This window comes from Nyctereutes procyonoides, unplaced genomic scaffold (assembly GCF_905146905.1).
Source record: "Nyctereutes procyonoides isolate TBG_1078 unplaced genomic scaffold, NYPRO_anot_genome, whole genome shotgun sequence".
Classification (NCBI taxonomy): Eukaryota; Metazoa; Chordata; class Mammalia; order Carnivora; family Canidae; genus Nyctereutes; species Nyctereutes procyonoides.
Genome location: NW_026575128.1, coordinates 18,122,552 through 18,141,922, shown reverse-complemented (window position 1 = coordinate 18,141,922; position 19,371 = coordinate 18,122,552). Strand labels below are relative to the sequence as shown.

Genomic DNA, 19,371 nt, shown 5'->3' with positions numbered 1-19,371 from the left:
CATTCTTCATGCAGTAGCAAAAGCCTACTTCCTTCTATTTGTATGGTTTTCTGGGTTTTTTTTTTTTTTTTTTTGTTTGTTTGGTTTGGTTTGGTTTGGTTTTCTGTTTAAGGATGTATCATTATATTTTAACCAGTCCCATATTCAGAAACTTCTGTTTGTTTCCAAACTTTTACTTGTATAAACAAGCTAGAACCCTGGAACAAAACAGTAACATCAAGTCCCACATACTTATCCATAGTGCACATGCTGTCTTCCTTGGAGGTAAGTTCTGAAGCTCCTGCATGGGAGTGGGGACAGGGTGCTGTGGGTTGACAACAGAAAACCCTTCCAGATGCACTTGCTGCTACTGGACCTAAAGAAGCCTAGGAAAAGTGAACATTTTTGGCACAACATATTATTTTTATTATTATTATTATTATTAGTAGTAGTAGTAGTAATGGGTGTCGGAGAAGTCAGTATCAATTGGATTAAACTCTGGTCTTTTAATACAGGGGAGAGTTACAGTAATAGTCCTTTTAATATATAGTGGACAAGGGATACATGGGTGGCTCAGTCAGTTAGGCATCTGCCTTCGGCTCAGGTCATGATCCCAGGGTGCTGGGACCGAGCCCTGTGTCAGGCTCCCTGCTCAGTGGGGAGTCTGCTTCTCCCTCCCCTTCTGCCCCTCTCCTGTGCTCATGCTCTGTCATCTGTCATATATATAAATAAAATCTTTTAAAAATTAAAAAAAATATATATGGTGGACGAACAGAGATGCTAGGATGGCCAACTAACTTATTTTTACATTCACTATGAGTGTATTCTGGAGCAAATTGTAAAGTTCCCATTTGTAAAAGAATTTACCTAAATTACCTCATTTAACCCTCACAATAGACTATAAGGCAGGGTTGAGTGTCCCCAAGTCCGAGGCTGTCTGAGGCCTCGACAGGAATGTGATAGCAGGTAGAAGCCCAGCGACAAGCCTCTACCCCAAAGCTTGAGTGTCCTTGACTGTGGCCTGTGCTGGGGGAGGCCGCCTGTGCGGGAGGGTTAACTAACCTAAGTTCCATCCATCAGGCGCCTCGGGTTCTCATCCACTCTCAGACACCAGCCTTGCCAGGGTCTTGTTTCTAAGTAGTAATATTACCTTAATAAAGTATATTTACAGAATGTGAGAGATAGGGGTGCCTGGGTGGCTTAGTGGTTGAGTGTCTGCCTTGGGCTCGGGTCAGGATCCTGGGCCCTGGGATCGAGCCCAGGTTGGCCTCCTGTTCAGCGGGGAATCTGCTTCTCCCTCTCCCTTTACCCCTCCCCCTTCCTCCCTCTCTCTCTCTCTCTCTCTCTCTCTCTCTCTCTCGAATAAATAAAATAAAATCTTAAAAAAAAAAAAGTGCTTTCTCTAAATCTTTAAGGGGCCATCGTGGTAAGTCCCGTTGGTGCTAAGGGTTTTTTGTTGACTGCCATTTTCAGGTCTCCTTGAACGGATTGTGAAATTTATTGAACACTTTTTCTGCATCTAATGAAACGGTCATATAGTATCTCCCAATCAGTCAGTGGTGTGGAATGGTATAAAATTTCTGGACATAAGCAACTCCATTTTCCTTTTCAACGAATGAAAGCTTGATCTGGGCCAGAAGCGGCAATTTACAGGCAATTGCTCATAAAATTTCAACCGGGCAACTAGCATTAGGATCATGTGAGGACAGTAAAATTAGTTAATACATACCAGGGACAATTTCATTTGATAGCACCAATAAAGTAATCAATAAGATAGAATAATCACAAGCAGCTCAACTGATTAGCACCAAATTAAGAGGTTTTTTTTTTTTTGCTTCTCTTTATCTGAATCATGTAATTACCTCTTCCTTCTTTTTCATAAAAACCCCTAGCTCTCCCCCCACTTGAAGGGGCACTTTTCTGGTTATTCTGGAATCTGTGCTCCCCGAATTGTAACTCTGAGACCCCAAATAAAAGTCTTTGTTCCTTTTAAGTTTCACTTTCTTTTCCTGGTTAACAATGGAGTGAATTACATTAATTGATTTTAGAGTACTAAACCAACGTTGGCATAAATCCATTTTAGTTATGCTAAATTATCTTTTTTTATATATAACTGAGTTGACTTTGCTAATATTTAAGGATATTATTTTGCATTTGCGTTCATGATTGAAATTGGTATGTATTATTATTTTTGTATCATCTTATCTGATTTTGGTATCCAAGTTATAAGTTAGCCTTCAGAAATGACTTCAGGAGTATTCCTTCTTTTTCTATTTCCTATAATTGGAATTGTGTATTATTTTATTATTTACAGAACTCATCTGTAGTGGTGTCTGGCCCTAACATTTTTTTTGTGACTATTTTCAATTTCTGTTACAATTTTTTTTAATGGTTATGGAGATAATGAGTTTTCTATTTCTTCTTGAGATAGCTTTAGCAGGGTGCATTTTGATCTAGGAGTTTATCCATTTCATCTAAAGTATTTAGATGTATTAGCACAACCAGGTGTTGTATGGAACTGTTGAATCACCACATTGTACCTTTGAAACTAATGTTACAGTGTATGTTAACTAACTGGAATTTAAATTAAAACTTAAAAAAATAAATATATCAGCATGAAGCTATTCATAATCTGTTTAATATTTGGAACAACATCTGATTTCTTTTTTTTAAGATTTGATTTCTTTATTAGAGACAGAGAGAGAAAAAGAGAGAGAGAGACAGGCAGAGGGAGAAGCAGGCTCCATGCAGAGAGCCGGACATGGGACTCCATCCCGGGACCCCAGGATCATGCCCTGGGCTAAAGGTGGTGCTAAATCCCTAAGCCACCAGGGCTGCCCCAACATCTGATTTCTGTCCTGACATTTTATTTGTACCTTTTTGTTGATAAAACTTACAGATGTGTCTCTCTTATTAGGCTTATTAAGCAAAGACTTTTTTAGATATGCAGAAACTAAATGAGTTCATTGCCTGAAGGAAGTCCTTCAGACAGGAAAAAAAAAGACAACAAGTAGAAATAGGAATGAATTGTGTAGACAAGGAATGGAGGACATTGGAAATTGTAACTACATGAAGATATGACTAATTGCTGGGAATAGTGCATAGAAATAGTTTTGGAAGTTTTGAGTTATAATTCTAAAATACTGGATTTTGTTCTCCATGAGGGAGTATGCTTATTTTCTAAACCAAAAGCTCTGATAATGTCGTTTTATTTAGCCTTCCAATAAATGTCAAATGCAGTAAACTTGTCTTCAAATTAAAAAGAAAAAATCTTGGGCAGCCTGGGTGGCTCAGTGGTTTAGTGCTGCCTTCAGCCTAGGGTGTGATCCTGGAGACCGGGATCAAGTCCTACATCAGGCTCCATGTAGGGAGCCTCTTTGTTTGTTGAGATTACAGCTGACTAGATTTAGGGGGGGTTGTTTTGTTTTGTTTCAAATATTTTATTTACATATTTGAGAGAGAGAGAGCACATGAACATATGAGGTGGGTAGGGGCAGAGGTGAAGCAGACTTTACCTCTGCCCCTTCACGAGGACTCTGAGCTGAAGCCCACCACTTAACTGACTGAGCACCCAGGTACTCCTGTTTTGTTTTGTTTTTTTAAGATCTGTGATTTTTCCAAATTTTCTAACATTTCTATGTTGCATATGTGTCACTTCTCTAATTAGAATTTTTTAAAAATATTATTTAGGATATTGGCTCCTTAAATCAGATGTTCTGAGGTCCTTTACAGCCTCACCAAATCCTCTTCTTGCTGCAATGAGAATCACACATTTGCCTAAAATTTTAGACTCCTCCTCCAGGTGGGTGATAATGATAGAGCAATGTTTGGAATCCCTGGGTTGCTCAGAGAATTCTTGGCTGATTTTTGTGGGGCTAGTTCACTTCTTTCTCCCCAAGGAGACTTCAAGGAAAATGCTTCACCCTCTAGATAACTATATTTTTAAAAAATTATTTACTTGTTTCTTTTAGAGGGAGAGAGAGAGAGAGAGAGAGAGAGAGTAAGCAAGTGAGTACCCGGAGGGGCAGAGGGAGAGGGAGAGAGAAACTTAAGCAGACTCCTTGCTGGATGTGGAACCCAATGTGCAGCTTGTTCTCAAGACCCTGAGATCTAGACCTAAGCCCAAACCAAGATTTGATCATTTAACCAACTACACCACCCAGGGGCCCTAATAGCAATTTTTTTAAAAATTGTAAAAATTGTCTTTGGGATTTTGATAAAAATTGCATTGGAACTATAGATTGATTTGAGTAGTATGAACATCTTAACAATATTAATTCTTCCAATCTATGAACATAGGATGTCTTTCCATTTATTTATGTCTGCTTTAATTTCTATCATCAGTATTTTATAGTTTTCAGGATATACGTCTTCTACCTCTTTGATTAGGTTTATTCCTAAGCATTTTATTCTTTTTAGTGCTGTTGTAGTGGGATTGTTTTCTTAACTTCCTTTTCAGATGGTTTGCTGTTGGTGTATAGAAATGCAACTGATTTTGTATCTTGCAATTTTAATGAATATTTATTAGTTGTATCAGTTGTGTGTGTGGCCTTTAGGATTTTCTGCATAAAAGGTCATGTCATCTGCAGAGATAATTTTATTTTTATTTTTCATATATCTGATAAGAGGTTAAATTCTTTCTTTTTTTAGAGGTTAATTTCCAAATATATTAGGAACTATATAACTCAATAGCAAAAAGAATAATTAATCCAACTTTAAAATGGGCAAAAACTTGAATAGACATCTCTTCAAAGAAGACATACAGATGGCCAACAAGTATATGAAAAGATGCTTAACATTATTAACCATCAGGAAATGCAAACAAAACCACTTCATACTTGTTAAAAGATATTGAGATAAAACTTTCACACTTGTTAGAATGGCTCTTATCAAAAAGATAAGAGATAATCAGTGGTGGGTATGGAGAAAAGACAACTCTTCTGCACTGGCGATAGGAGTGCACATTGCTACAGCCACTGTGAAAAACACTACTGAGGTTCTTCTTCAAAAATAAAAAATGGAATGCCTGGGTGGCTCAGTGGTTGGGCATCTGCTTTGGCTCAGGACATGATCCCTGTTTGGGGTTCGAGTCCCATGTCAGGCTCCCTGTGGGGGGCCTGCTTCTTCCTCTGCCTGTGTCTCTGCCTCTTTCTCTCTGTGTCTCTCATGAATAAATAAATAAAATCTTTAAAAAACAAACAAACAAAATTAAAAAAATGGAATTGCCATTTGATTCAGCAATTCCACTTCTAGATATATATCCAAAAGAATTCGAGTCAAGATCCTGGACAGAGTCTGAAGTGGAGGACAGTCTTGTGCAACTGAACCCTTAATCTGTGAGATATGTACTAACTCTAGGTAGTTACTGTGATAATTAAATTAAACTACAGGACACCCCGTTGGTGCCGGCAGCAAACTGGAAAATTGCTTGCTGTGGAAAACCACAGCAAAACCACATATGGTGCCAGAAGTTTTGTGAATTAAAAAATAGACCCATAATAGGAAAAAAAAAAGATCCTGAACAGAGATCTGCACCCTCATGCTCATTGCAGCATTACTCACAATAGCCAAGATATGGAAACAACCCAAATGTCCATCAACAGATGAAAGAATAAAGAAAAATTGGTATATACATGTAATAGACTATTTTTCAACCTTGAAAAGGAAATCCTACCATCTGCAACACTGTGGATGGAACTTTAAAACATTATACGTGAAATAGGTCAGTCACAGAAGGATGAACTCTGCATGATTCCTCATATATGAAGCATCTAAAATAGATGTATAGACACAGGAGAGTTGTAGATAGGGGGAGGGCGACATGGAGAGTTGTTCAATGTATATCCAGTTAGTTATCCAAGATAAGTAAGTTTGCTGTACAGTGTAGTGCCTGTAGCAGACAACAAGGTATTAGTGTATTTAAAATTTTGTTAGGAAGCTAGATCTCAGGTTAAGTTTTACCACAAAACAACAACAACAACAAAGAGACACAAAGAAACTTTTGGAAGTGGTGATGAATATGTTTATTACCTTGATTGCGGTGATGGTAACATGAGTGTGTACATGTGTTCAAACTTATTATATGCATTAATTATGTGCAGGTTTTTAAATGTCAATTATACCTCAATAGAGCAGGAAAAAAAATAAATTGTACTTACCCTTCTGCCCACAGTTCTGATTGTGGAATGTGTTATAATGAACAGGAATAAATCTTTTGGACTGAGAGGGTTAGACTGAGAGAGCATAGCATTTAGATCAAGAGACCTTCATTTTAGACAAGAGGAGAAGAGATGGACTGAACATAAAATGGACAGACCCAGGGAATTTCTAGAGAACTTACTCTTTGCAGACAATTTCTAAGAGTGTGGAAACCATTTCCTCTTTATTCTTCTGATTTTTTTTAATATCCCCTGGGCTTAGAAGGTGGGTCAGGCTTCTCAAAACATAATAAAATTAAGTTTGACTTCAAATATGTCCAGTTTCAAAGACTGCAGACATCCCTTAGCCAAGGGAACACGAAGGGTCTGGAATGAGGAAAATATAAGAGAAGAAAGAAAAAGTAAGATCTCAGCAAAATATCCTGCTTTGCATATATCTTACTGAATTTTTAATTTTCTTACTGAAAAATTTCTGAGCACTGTCTCTGAGCTCTTAGGACTCAGGACTCAGAATAGGAGGAACAGGAAATGATCGGACCTTAAGCCTACAATATCCAATTTACCTCAAGTCGCAGTGTGAGATCCAGTTGCAGGAACCTGTGGCAGTTTCTGCAAAGGTAGAGGTGTCCATGCATTGTGCCCCTCAGCTGTTCTCTCTAACTTAAAGAGGCCTTTTGAGGTGTGTGTGTGTGTGTCTTACAGGGGAGGTGAGCCAGGGAAGGGAGGTGATTTGCTTGATGTTTCAGCATCCTTTCCTTAGTCTCAAAAAAGTGGGGATCGGGAAGTTTCTACTGAGTGGCAACATTCCTGAGAGCCACTGTATTGCCCGAAATTAGAAGTTACTGCGCTACAGGTCTTAACAGTTGGGAAGATAATTCAGTGAAAACATGGAATCATTTTGAAAGTGAACACCCTTAGAATGCATCTCTTTGCTCTCACTACTTGTGCACGGTCATGAATTCAGATGCTCCTGGATTTCTCTGACATAGAAGTCTAGAGACTCTAACATAAATCTGGATCTCCTCCACGAACATTCTCAAATAGTCTAAAAGTTTATTAAGTAAAAGTACAAAAATGTGTGAAGGTCCACTAATAATACCCAAGCCAGGTTATGCCCAGTTGATTGTCTCTAGGGTGTTCCAGGTCAGCACATAGTGTTAAGAACAGGGACACACGTGTGCTATAGTAAAATGTGAGTGAGCCATGTAATGGAATAGGCCAGGGGATATGAGACATCTGAAAGGAAGAAAAGGAGACAAATGGAGACAACAAGAGGAAAGAAGGAGGAAGGAAGGATATAAAGAGACAAGAAGGAAGACTCCATGAAAAGATACAGCTCCCAGTGTGACAGGCACTCTTCCTTCCCTAATGCCTGTGGTCTTGCCTTGCATGGAGCCCCTTTCCACTGAGTCCACAGGACTGGAGGCTCCCTGGGACTGGGGTGTGTCTTTGAATCCCTATGACCTGGTACATGACCTGGTTCATGCTGTTTGATTGATGAGTGGGGGACACGTTTACATCTGACCCAAGTTTGCCAAACATCAGTAAGTATATAAATCAGAATATTCTACTGATTGTATGTGGTACAACTCTCTGCTCTATATCTCAGTGATCATTTGTCTGGGTTTCCTGCTTTGAACTCTAGTTGTTCTTTAGGACCAGTGCCATGGTGAGAATCCTAGAGCTTCAAATCTCTTACTAATGCTCTCCTGTTGAAGGCTGGCTCCGGTTTGTTCAGAGCCTCCCTGCTGCTGGCAGGAGCCTCCCTTCAACGGGCAATTCACTGCAAACACCATGGTTCCCACCTGACCGAGAGTGTCAGGCAGTGCTTGAACCCTCCAGCGGTGCCTCTCCTCCCACAGGGCTGGTTCTTCTAGAATTCTGACATCAGCCTGAATCAACTAAACGTTTGGCCTTGGACTCTGGTCATTCTCCTTGGGAGCCAGCTCTTTAGACAGTTCAGTATATCATGATAAGAAGCAGCTTCTTTTACTCGGTAGCTGGTCTTAGGGATTTCTGTGTGACCAAGAGCCCAAAGTGGAGGACATGATTAAGGGGAAGTTGGAAAATGCATGTGTGAGTATCTTAGGTATCCTAATGAATCCTCTGAAAAGTAGTGGTGCGGTGGGGAACTTGATCCTACTGCACACCAGTGCAGTGCTGCCCTGGTTAAGAAGGCTTTACGGAAGGCTCTCGAAACCGCCAGTTGGGCCATCCGTCGAGCCATCCGGGGGGGTTAAAATGGAGCCACAGCGCCGTGTGGTTTGCCTTTCTTTCCTTCTCCTACAAAGTGAGTTTCAAAGGTCTTTAATGCCCTCTTATCTTAGAAGATTAGTATTGTGGGAACAGAAGATTCCACAGGTGCTCCACTGGGGTGGGGAGAGGAGAGATAAAGACCAAGTAATTTTACTAATGCAGATTAGTCAATGATCTTAATCCTCTTAGATCTTAGAGGAGGGGTATTGCAGGAGCTTTAGTGCACTGGATGCTCTCTTGAGAAAGAGGAGTCCCTATGTGTTACGGAAAAGTTTACAAAAATCTATTTATTGTCGTTGGTTCTAAGATATTTGCAATGCATGCTAGAACATGAAAAGCTCTGTTATAAATCAATTTAACTTTATTTTGTTCTTTGTCTCCAGCCATTTAGGCCCTGGAACCCCATTTCCTTGTAATTCCTGATAAACTGGAAAATGCTCTTGATTTATTTCATGATCCCCATTGGATCCTAGGATTCTTTATCTTCCCCCGTTTGCTCTTCAGTTTCAGTGTAATCTTGGTGTCACACTAGCCAGTGAACTGGGACAATAGGAAGAGCACACAGTTCTGAACGGAATTTATGATGCCAATCAGTTACTACAGCCTTGTCAGATAGAAGCTGTCAATTGCTGATGGAAAGGTCATGTCATTGACCTTGATGGCACAAGACCTACAAGAGTAACATGAAGAAATTCCTCTAGTCCTCCTCCAAGATAACCATGAAATAGTATTCCCACTCTCCTCTATTCTTCTGAGAGGTGGGTTGTTGACATGAGAACAGTCTGAACGGGGAGGGGCTTGTGAATGAGGCTGCAGAATGAAGTTAGCCCATGGGAAATTTTGTGAAACCTTTCTCCCTCGATGTACATCCATTCTCTGATGCCAGTGAGCCTTCCAAGTCCAGAAAGCCTCTTCTTAAGGTTCCATAGCTTTATGGGTCTCTACTTGCAGGGAGGACGAAGGGAGGGCTTTCTCTGAATAACAGAGCTTGATTCCTAAGAATTGCAAAACAAATAAGATTTTTAGAATGTTGATCAGTTACTTAGAACCTAACAATTTGAAACATAATTCTAATTTAGTAAAATATTTAACATATTTATTGTTAGAGATGTAGAAGAATTATGTCCTTGAAAAATTCTTTCAGGTTTAATCAGATCAAGTTTGAGACCCGTGAACTCTGCCCTTGTCTCATCTTCTGTCTCTCACATTAACCCCCACAGAACCCAATGCGCATGGAAAATCCGTTTGGCATTTTGGGAACTATCTGTACTAACAAAGGAAAAACAAAGACCTAAGTGAAACTTATCAAATACCAAGGTAGTAACAATGCCATATGGCATAGCCCATGCATTCTGAGGTCACTGCAATTGGGCCACTTGGTGGAAAAGGCAACTTGTTAGGCACTGACCCTGGGGTCCCTCTTTTCATTAAAAGAAAGGGAACCCCCAACAGATATTCATTCCTATTTGCGTGGTGTATAATCCTCATTTTTTCCTATTGGAGTTTCTGTGTCTTCCTTTCCTTTCAAACAAATAAAAGATAAGGATATTCCCTCTAGGAAATGGATGCTGACCTAACTTCTGCTAGGATAAGGATTGAATCAGTACATTAAAGCATGCATGTGTGGTGGTGGTAGTGGGTGGGGGGAGATCATGAAAATATAAGGAAAAGAGAGAAAGACTTCTAAGGCTACCATCCTTAAAGCGGCCCATGAGGAATTGAAAAAAACAAACAAACAAACAGACAAAACAACAACAACAAAAAGACCCTCTGTTACTTATTTATTTGAGAGAGAGTGAGTGGGAGCAGGGAACAAGGGACCAGCAGAGGGAGAAGGAGAGAGAAGCTCAAGGAGGTTCCATGCTGAGCCTACAGCCTGACATGGGGCTTGATCCCATGACCCTGAGATCATGACCTGAGCTGAAATCCAGAGTCGATGGCTTCACCAACTGAGCCACTCACTGCCCCAGGAAAGCCTAGATTTCTCAAAGGGGAGACCATGTTGACTGTAGACTCTCATTTGAGTGAAATTTGGATCAATTCACTACAAGGAGTTTATGAGATCCAACCTGAGTACCAGCAGTTAAACCCCAGGTCAACCACTCTCTCCACTGTGACTCTGAGAGCGAGGTGGCATGCCTGTGGGGTTCTGAGGTTCCCTTCAGAGGACAGAAGGATGTAATGAGCCTTGGTACTAGACAGAGAGGAAATGAGTGATGCTTTCCCTCAAGGAGTCATGCTAAGCATTCTGCCATTGGCAGCAGTAAGTAGGAGCAGTAGGCATTGGAATGATGGTAGTGGTGGAAACAATAAACTATGCTAAGTAATGACAGATTTTGTACAGATGTTAACTTACTGTAAACACTGAGAATAGAGAAAAAGTAATTGCATTCAAAACACTAACACAGAGATTTAGAACCATCATTAGAGAGTGACAGAGAAGGCTGTGAGATGCCCCCACTGGATTACGGAAGATAAACAGGGGCTTTCTCTCCATTGGTTCTCTCTATATATGGTTTTCTTTCTGCCAAAAAAGTGTAATACTTGGACTGGTGTTTGAAAGAATCAGCGTTCCCCATGAGTGATCATGAAAGGCTACTGATGGAATAAAGATCTTCTCTTTGATTGTCCCCTCCTTTCTCAGCGGCCTCCTGAGAGTGGCCTCCTCCTTTATCAGCATCATTTATCATGGTCTGATCAGTCTGACCACACAGAGAGCAACAGCCTCTCCTCTCTGGGTGCATGGTCACCATGTGAAGCCGCTAGACAGCTTGTTCTCAGGATGGGGTCATTGAGCTCTACTCACCATGTGGTCTGTCCACACATTCTAGATTAAGATGAAGGCTGCCTTCTCATTTCTCTGCTGATGACAAATCCTGAAACTGCACCTGCCCCACTCTAGGTCATCCTGTGTATAGCAATGGCTTTAATCTCCTGGGTCACTCATCTGCACCTCCCTGTCACATGCACTTGAGCTGTAGGGATGGTGTGGGATATGGCTTGCAGCTGTCACACAGAGGGCCTGAAAGTACAGACTCGGAGGTTACACAGAAGCCTCTTCTGCATCACATAAGCTCTCTCATCTGTGTGCTTTCTCCCAGTACAGGTTCCTAGAGTCAGGTGTCACATTTAGTTGCCACATCTCTTTAGCCATTTTTAATCTGTAACATTTCCACAGTCTTTGTCTTTTAGATCCTTGAAACTTATGAAGAAATCAGCATCTCTTTTTAATTTTTACTTCTAAATATAATTTTTTTATTTTATTTATTTATGATAGTCACAGAGAGAGAGAGAGAGAGAGAGAGAGAGAGAGAGAGAGGCAGAGACACAGGCAGAGGGAGAAGCAGGCTCCACGCACCGGGAGCCCGATATGGGATTCGATCCCGGGTCTCCAGGATCGCGCCCTGGGCCAAAGGCAGGCGCCAAACTGCTGTGCCACTCAGGGATCCCTAAATATAATTTTTTAGAACAGTTTTAGAGTCACAGAAAAAATGAGCAGAAAGTACAGAGTTCTCATATGCCCTCTGGCCCCCATGCTTCACATGCACAGCCTCCCTCACTACCAACATCCTATACTAGAGTGGCATATTTGTTATGACTGACGGACCACATCGACACCTCATAATCAACCAAGGTCCATAGAATACATTAAGTTCACTCTTGGTGCTGCATATATGTACGTGACTACTTTTCCCCCCTTTTGTTAGCCTATCTTTTGTCAGTTTAATTTGTAGGTCCCCAGGCACTGAACCCAAGAAAGTAGAGGAAAAAGTTTCCTCCTCACCTCTGTTTCCTCCACCCATTCTGTAATCACATGTCCAGGGTGAGCCCTGGCTCTTCACATCATCAACCCTTGTGCTCATTTGCTCACTCTTGTAATACATCTAATGTAGTTTGAGAATTGCTCTGCCCGCACCACTGTAATGAACAAGACTACCCAAAAAGTTTAGGATGTGTTTGCAGTTTTATACCTAAACCATAAACTCAGAGATAATAAAAGTTGTTTAGTAAGTGTGCGGTACAGCGATGCATAACCAACACGATGTCGTTAGCCTTCGGTTGTACTGCTGTTGCCTTGGGGCTCAAATTCAGGCCTGTGCTTTTTTTCACTACATTATGTTCCACAAAGTGAGATGTGAAGTTAAGTGGGCATAGAATCAGGAGCAGAAAGTGGTTTTGAGACTGAGATGGTAACATGCAGATAAGCAGGCATATATATTTGGCCACCCCAGAGGGAGGTCTCTTTTCTTTCCTTTAGACTAGTCAAGGGACACGATGAACTGATTACAAAGAGCATGCCTGGAAGGGGCTGGAAGGTCAGTGAAAGTTCAGTACAAATCCCAGACCTCCCTGCCTTATTCCCCACACCAGTCTAACTTCAAATACTTTGCTCTGGAAGAGAGTATTTTCTGAAACTTGAAGAATCACCAAGAGCTCAGAAATGCTAAACAAATACTACATTGTTCACTGAGAACTTAAGTCAATAATGATTTCATTATTCAGCTGTAACTCCAGTCATCTGAGCTGGCTGACCAGGCTCCAGCTCTGTGATGTTATCTGCAATGGTGCTTTTTTCTGCGGCCTGGGTGTACCTGGGAGATTTGAAACTGTCTCAAGGCAGCTTCCCCCAGGAACCTTGCAGGAATCCAGGGCTCTTGAGAGGGAGTGCAGGAGATGGGGCAAGATGGGGGACTGCAGATAAGATAGCCCTGGCTGTGGATCGGCTCCCTTCACCTTTCTGGACACCTTCTGCCTACCAAACAGAAGGTAGTAGCCAAAGGCAACCTCTAGGTGCAAGGTGAGCTGCACCGTTTAGACATCTCCTTCTCCAGCCTTCATTCACTCCCCTTGCTTCCTATTTACAAACTTATCTGTCGTATTTTTTCCCCTGGGAGACTCAGGCACAGCCAGGGCTCCCACTATCACCCCTGTGGAATTGTGCTCAGTCTGTACATGGAATCCCAGGGCTCTTGCAGAGGCACCGCTTTGACTGTCTCCGTGCCTGCTGCAGGTCACCCCAAAGTAAATCTCAGTGTGTCTACAGTGATGCCCAAGCCCAGATCTGCCTGCATTTTCCTGACACACCCATTCTATTTGCACTGCTGCCCAAGTCTATAAAGATAAAATGTAGGGCGCCTGGGTGGCTCAGTCGGTTATGTGTCTGACTTCAGCTCAGGTCATGAGGAGACCTCAGGGTCCTGGGATCAAGCCCCATGTTGCACTCCCTGCTCAGCGGGAGCCTGCTTCTCCCTCTGCCTCTGCCTGCTGCTCCCCCTGCTTGTGCTCCTTTTGTCTCCGTGTCAAATAAATAAATAAAATCTTAAAAAAAATAAAGATAGGATTTAGAGACTTGTCGGTCTATCTCTCCCTCCCAATCAAAAATTTCAATCACTGTCACCTCTACTAATTCAGAATGTAAACTGAACTTTTAATTTTGTCTCTTGAAGAAACAATACCAGTACTGGTAATTAATAATAATAATAATAATAATAATACAATTCTATTAGGGCTTACTATGTGCCTTGAATAGGGCGACTATATAATTTACCCTCTGAATTGGGACACTTTTGAGATTGAAAAGGGACATTATTACTTATTATGCCAAGAAAGCAGGCATGAATAGGGATGGTCTTGGGTAACCAGGGGCATATGGTTTTGGAGCCATGAACCAGTTTCTTGCTATTACGTCACATGACAGAGGGGTAAGGGGAGCTCTCTATGGTGTCTCTTATAAGGGCACTCGTCCCATTCACGTGTGCTCCACCCTCATGACCCAGTCACTCCCCAAAGGTCCCCCCTCCAAATATCATCACATTGAGAGTCAGGTTTTAATATATGAATTGGGTGGGGGTAGGGAAATAAACATTCAGTGTATAGCATCTTAGAGTAGGTACTTGAATTATTCCTCATTTACAGACAAGGAAACAAATTACGGAAGTTGACATATTACTGGTTTTTAAATTAGTAATGCAGGACTTTTGTGTATTAATCTGCACTCACCCGGAAAAAATGCCAGTCGATGTTGCAGGAATGATTTAAAGGGTAAACTGATTCCACACCTCTGTCCAAATACACTCCAATACATATGCATTGAGATTCTCTTTTATTATTGCTTTGCTAGTCGTCCAGCCTGTGTGTTTTATAGATGATGAAATCGAGGTCCAGAGAGGTGAAATGATTCTCCTGAGCATAGCAACCAGTCATGAAGCTGCAACTCATACGTACAGTCTCTCCACTCTACTGGCTCTATTCAAATACTCAAGAGCAGTTTATGGAAATGAATATTATATCGTATGTGCATAAAGAAGCGACAGTTGTGATGTATGTCAAGTACTTGAGAAAACTCTTGAGAGATTGATATCATATTTTAATCTGTATAATGAAGATAAATATGGCAACCGTGACTTAATGTGTATCATATTTTATGTATATGAAATGAGGCGTCTCAGTAATGGGTTGCAGACTCCTTCTATACTAGATAACTGTCCCCATGACCTAGAGGACAACAGAGATGATGCAGACTTTTTAAAAAAGATTTTGTTTATTTATTCATGAGACACACACACACAGAGAGAGGCAGGCTCCATGCAGGGAGTTTAATGCAGTACTCGATCCAGGGACCCCGGGGTCACGCCCTGAGCCGAAGGCAGACGCTCAACCGCTGAGCCACCCGGGGGCCCCCAGAACCCTGTTTTAAAACAGAGGTTTGAGGCAAACAAGTCCCACTCAGAGGAGAAAATTCCATTGTTGGAAAGGACGTTCTTCTGCTGCTCATATTCTTAGTCAACTTTGCTGCTTCTCAGCAGCATCCTCTTCCCTGTCCGGTACCCACCTCTTCCTTCCCGCCGTCCTTGCGGGCAAGACAGTCTCCTGTACCTTTACCCACCTCTGCCCCATTCCTGGGCTACGCTCTATCTCCGTGCTGTATTTTCAGTGTCTTCTCCTGTACTGGGTCTTTCCTCAAGATGTGCACACTCTCATGTCATGTCATGTCACCCTCACGTCATCTTCTCCCCAGCCACCTCCATCTCACGAGTGCACAAACCCGATCCTTCTCTTCATGGTCAGCCTCCTTGTTAACTCCATTTCCTTGTCTCTTCCTCTTCAACTTACTGAAACTACTCCAGCAAACACTCCATTGCTCTCTCGATGATAAAATCTCATCATCTAATAAAATATTTCCTTCTCAAACATCTTTAAAGATGGTAAGGTATGTATATGGCGTACATATATATATATATATATATATATATATGATATGTTATGTATATAAGAACATACACATAGTGTGTGTATGTTCTCTGTATACAGATACATACAGAGAAAGAAAGGAAGAGTGTTAGATGTTCCCCCCTGCCAATCTTGTCTTTTAACTGGCCCATTTAGCCCATTTATAGAGTATAATTATTCATTTGTATCTTCTTCAGTGAATATCTACTATCTTATTTTGCCTTTTCTATTTGTCTCATTTGTCTGGCATTTCTATTTCCTTTCCTTTCTTCCCTTCTTTCTAGATTAGTTGTGTGTTTGTCATTCTAAGACAGCCATTAAAGCTGTTCACAAATAATTCTCTTGTTCCAGGCAACTAGAAGGATCCTATTTCTCTGTCCCTTGTACTTAAGCATGACCATGAGGCTTTCTCTGGTCAATGAAGTGGGAATAGAAGTGGCATGTGTCCCTTCCAGCAGAAGGGTTAAGAGCTGTCCTGTGGGGTGCTATATTGTCTTTTAAAAAGTTTTTAAAATATTTATTTATTTATTTATTTATTTATTTATTTATTTATTTAGAGTTAGTGGATAGAAGACAGAGGGAGAAGGAGAGAGAGAATTCCAAGCAGGCTCCACGCTCAGCACGGAACCCAACACGGGGCTCGATCTCATGACCCGAGATCATGACTTGAGCTGATATCAAGAGCCACCCAGGCCCCTCAGAGTTTCTCTTATCTGAATAAAGGCGGAGCCTTCTGAGAGTGAAGCTGCCCTGGGTCCCCACTGGGGAGTTTTACAGCCTGGAAGAAGATCCACCACTCACACCTGCAAAAGCAAACATTCGCACAAACTATCTTACTCACCATTTGTTCCCCTAAAACTCATTTATCTCTCCTAAGAAAACATAAACAAGACCCCATTTATTTCCTATAGAGTCCTTTCCCTCCCTTCTTTCCCCTATTAAGTTAATATATAAACCTTTATCCGTAGCTGTTCAAGGAGCCACTTCTTCTGTGCTCCTACATAGGCACATGCACGGACATGGTCTATTTTCCTGTTAACCTGTCTTTTGTCAGTGAATTTGCAGGGTCTCTGATGTGAACCTAAGTCGTCAAGAAAAGTTTTCCTCCCAACCGCACTCCAGATGATGTGAGTGCTATGAAAGGACTGAGAGACAAAGCCTGGGTGGACCGTAGGGTGTTGGACAAACCACGGGAACGTGGGACTAGAAGCTCACACCATACCACAGCTTCCTTAGCCCCTCTTCTACTTTCAAAACCATACAGGTTAGCAAATAATGCTGACTTTTCTCAGGATTTCTTGGATATAACATGGCAACATAACAAAAACACTTCCCTTTAAACAATTCTCTTCTTTCCACTAAGGTCCCTCTCTTCTCTACTCTTCCCCTTTCTTCCTCTCCTCAGGGCTTCAAAACTGCCTACTTTTCTCAGTTCAGGGTTTTAGTAAAACAAAAGCCCTTTACTTAACCTCTAATAAAAAGGGAGTCGGAGATGGGTCAGTGTGAATGAGACACTCTTCATGGAGGATCTCAACACCACCCGATGTGAGCAATCACTTATCGGGCTAAGGACCCTCCAAGCCCTCTGCACATCTTACCTTATTTCTTCCTCGTAATAAATCTAAGACGTGCATATCATCATCCTCATTTCAGGGATGAGGTAGCTGAGGAACAGGGAGACTAATTCAATTCTGTAACTTGCCCAGCTCTTAAGATGCAAAATCAGAATTTGGACTGAGACGATCTAAATCCAGAGCATAGCGGGTATTTTGATCATCCTGACTCCAGAGGAATTGCAATTGTCACCCAGCAAAAACAAGTCTTTCTAGGAGGTGTGAAATTGCATAAAATTTCTGGCCATGACCGACTCCATCTTGAAGCTCCATTTTCCCTTCTAATGAACTTTTGAACTGGGCCAGGCCCGGTGATTGTTTTACAAGCAGTTTCTTATAAAGTCAACGGGACACCTGGCATCTGGATCATAAAACTGTCAGCGTGGGCTTTCGGGTGACCGAGTAATTAATCAATGCATATCACGAAGAGTGAGGTTTGATAACACCAACCGGTTAGTCGATCACAGTGTAAATAAGCACGGCTCAATCTGCTAGTGCCAATCATGGTGTTTTCTCCTTCTCCTCTCTTTTTCAGGTCAGGTGTTGGCCCCCCCTCACCCTCTTCCTCCTGGGACCCCTGCTCTTCCTGTGAGGCAGGGCGCTTCTCTGAGTACTCTAGAATCTGTGCTCCAGAAAATGCAATTCTGAGATCCCCCAATAAGGACTTTTGTTCTTTTTCAATTTTGCCTCCTTTTCTCGGTCTACAGAGGGAATTCTGCTGCTAAGAAATATGGCGTTCTCTATTTTTCTTCCAAAAGGGATTTTTTTGGGGGGACACCTGGGTGGCTCAGCAGTTGAGCGTCTGCTTTTGGCTCAGAGCGTGATACTGGAGTCCTGGGATCGAGTCCCACGTCGGGCTCCCTGCATGGAGCCTGCTTCTCCCTCTGCCTGTGTCTCTGCCTCTCTCTTTCTCTCTCTCTCTCTCTCTCTCTCTCTGTGTGTTTCTCATAAATAAATAAAAAACAAAAGGGATTTTTTTTTCTTAAGTAGTTTCCACACCCACCATGGGGCTCAAACTTGAGACCCTGAGATTGAGAGTCCCACGCTCTACCAACTGAGCCAGCTAGACATCCGTTGGGGGTTTGGTTTGGCTTTCATCTCTCTCCTCAACTCTGACCTTACAGGAGTGATTGCTGTGGCCAAGAACTGCCGCACGTTCACTTGCCACCCCAGGAGTGCTCAAGTGGCCAGCACCGGGTGAGCCACAGGTCTTCTCCTCCCCGCCCGGGCACAGCCCCAGGTCTGCGCAGGCTTCCAGGTGGGGGTAGCTGGACACCTCACTCCCCTCTCCCTGGAAGAGGTGCTGTTGGAATTCTAGCCATGCCAGTGCTCCTGGGGAGAAAGAGGACCTCCTTTCTCCCCCGCTGCTCTGGTTGTCACACGTTTATGAGTCCTTTGCTAACCACCAAGCACTATTTGGTGAAAATCGCCCCCTGAGATTACAAGGGCTTTGCTGGGGTTCAGGCATCAGTACCCTAGTGGCTTTCTCTGCTGCTCCTTGGAACCAGCAAACAGATGAGGTTCATATAAAGTTCCTGTGACCAAGCCTCACCCTTCCAGCAGTCCTGAAAAGAGTGGTGTGGATGGTTCCCTACAACGTCCCCTCCTCACAATGTCCTTATTTCCCTCTACACTGAAACCAGGACGCTCCTCCCACCCATCTTTTCTTGGAAGCCAAGCCCCTTTGTAATCTGTATAAGATTCCCTCTCCAGGGATCGAGGGATTGCAGAGACTGGCCTTCTGCTCTCTCCTAGAGACCACGCTAGAGACCCAGGTCAGTGGCCAAAGACGTGGTCTCAGGGGCTCTTTCTGCTTCTGCGTTGGATTGGAGGGACCAGGGTGGGGGAGGATAGAGACTGAGAGAGCCTGGGGTAGGCAAATATAGGGTTGAGCACGCAGGCGACAGGGAACCAAGGGCACTGGGGGAGCCAAGCATCTGTCTTGGGGCTACAGTGGCATCCCTTTGTGATGCCCGTGTCAGGCACGGGGCTGTTTCCCTTCTGGCGAAGGACAACAGGCCTCTGTCAGTCATGATCCTGGACACGTGATTGCATTTCAGGGATGCGATGTAGCTCATGGTTTATTCAAAAGGATTTTCTAATGAGCTGCTTGAGCACTGGGTATAAGTGTATTT

The 19,371-nt window shown here is 42.4% G+C and overlaps 1 protein-coding gene across 12 annotated transcripts in view; it reads left to right on the top strand.

Moving 5' to 3' along the window:
- Positions 1 to 19,371, top strand: part of LOC129520752 (ribonuclease pancreatic-like) — a 35,955-nt gene that overhangs the window by 9,365 nt on the left and 7,219 nt on the right. For 2 of the 12 annotated variants that reach the window (XM_055341940.1, XM_055341938.1), the window contains exons 2-3: positions 18,361 to 18,433; positions 18,880 to 19,011. The exons of 3 other annotated variants lie outside the window; for them this stretch is intronic. The gene's annotated coding sequence lies outside the window, so the exon portion shown is untranslated. Of the gene's footprint in view, positions 1 to 18,360; positions 18,434 to 18,879; positions 19,012 to 19,371 lie in introns of those variants that run through there. 7 more of the 12 variants (XM_055341946.1, XM_055341943.1, XM_055341942.1 and 4 more) reach the window with 6 other exon arrangements.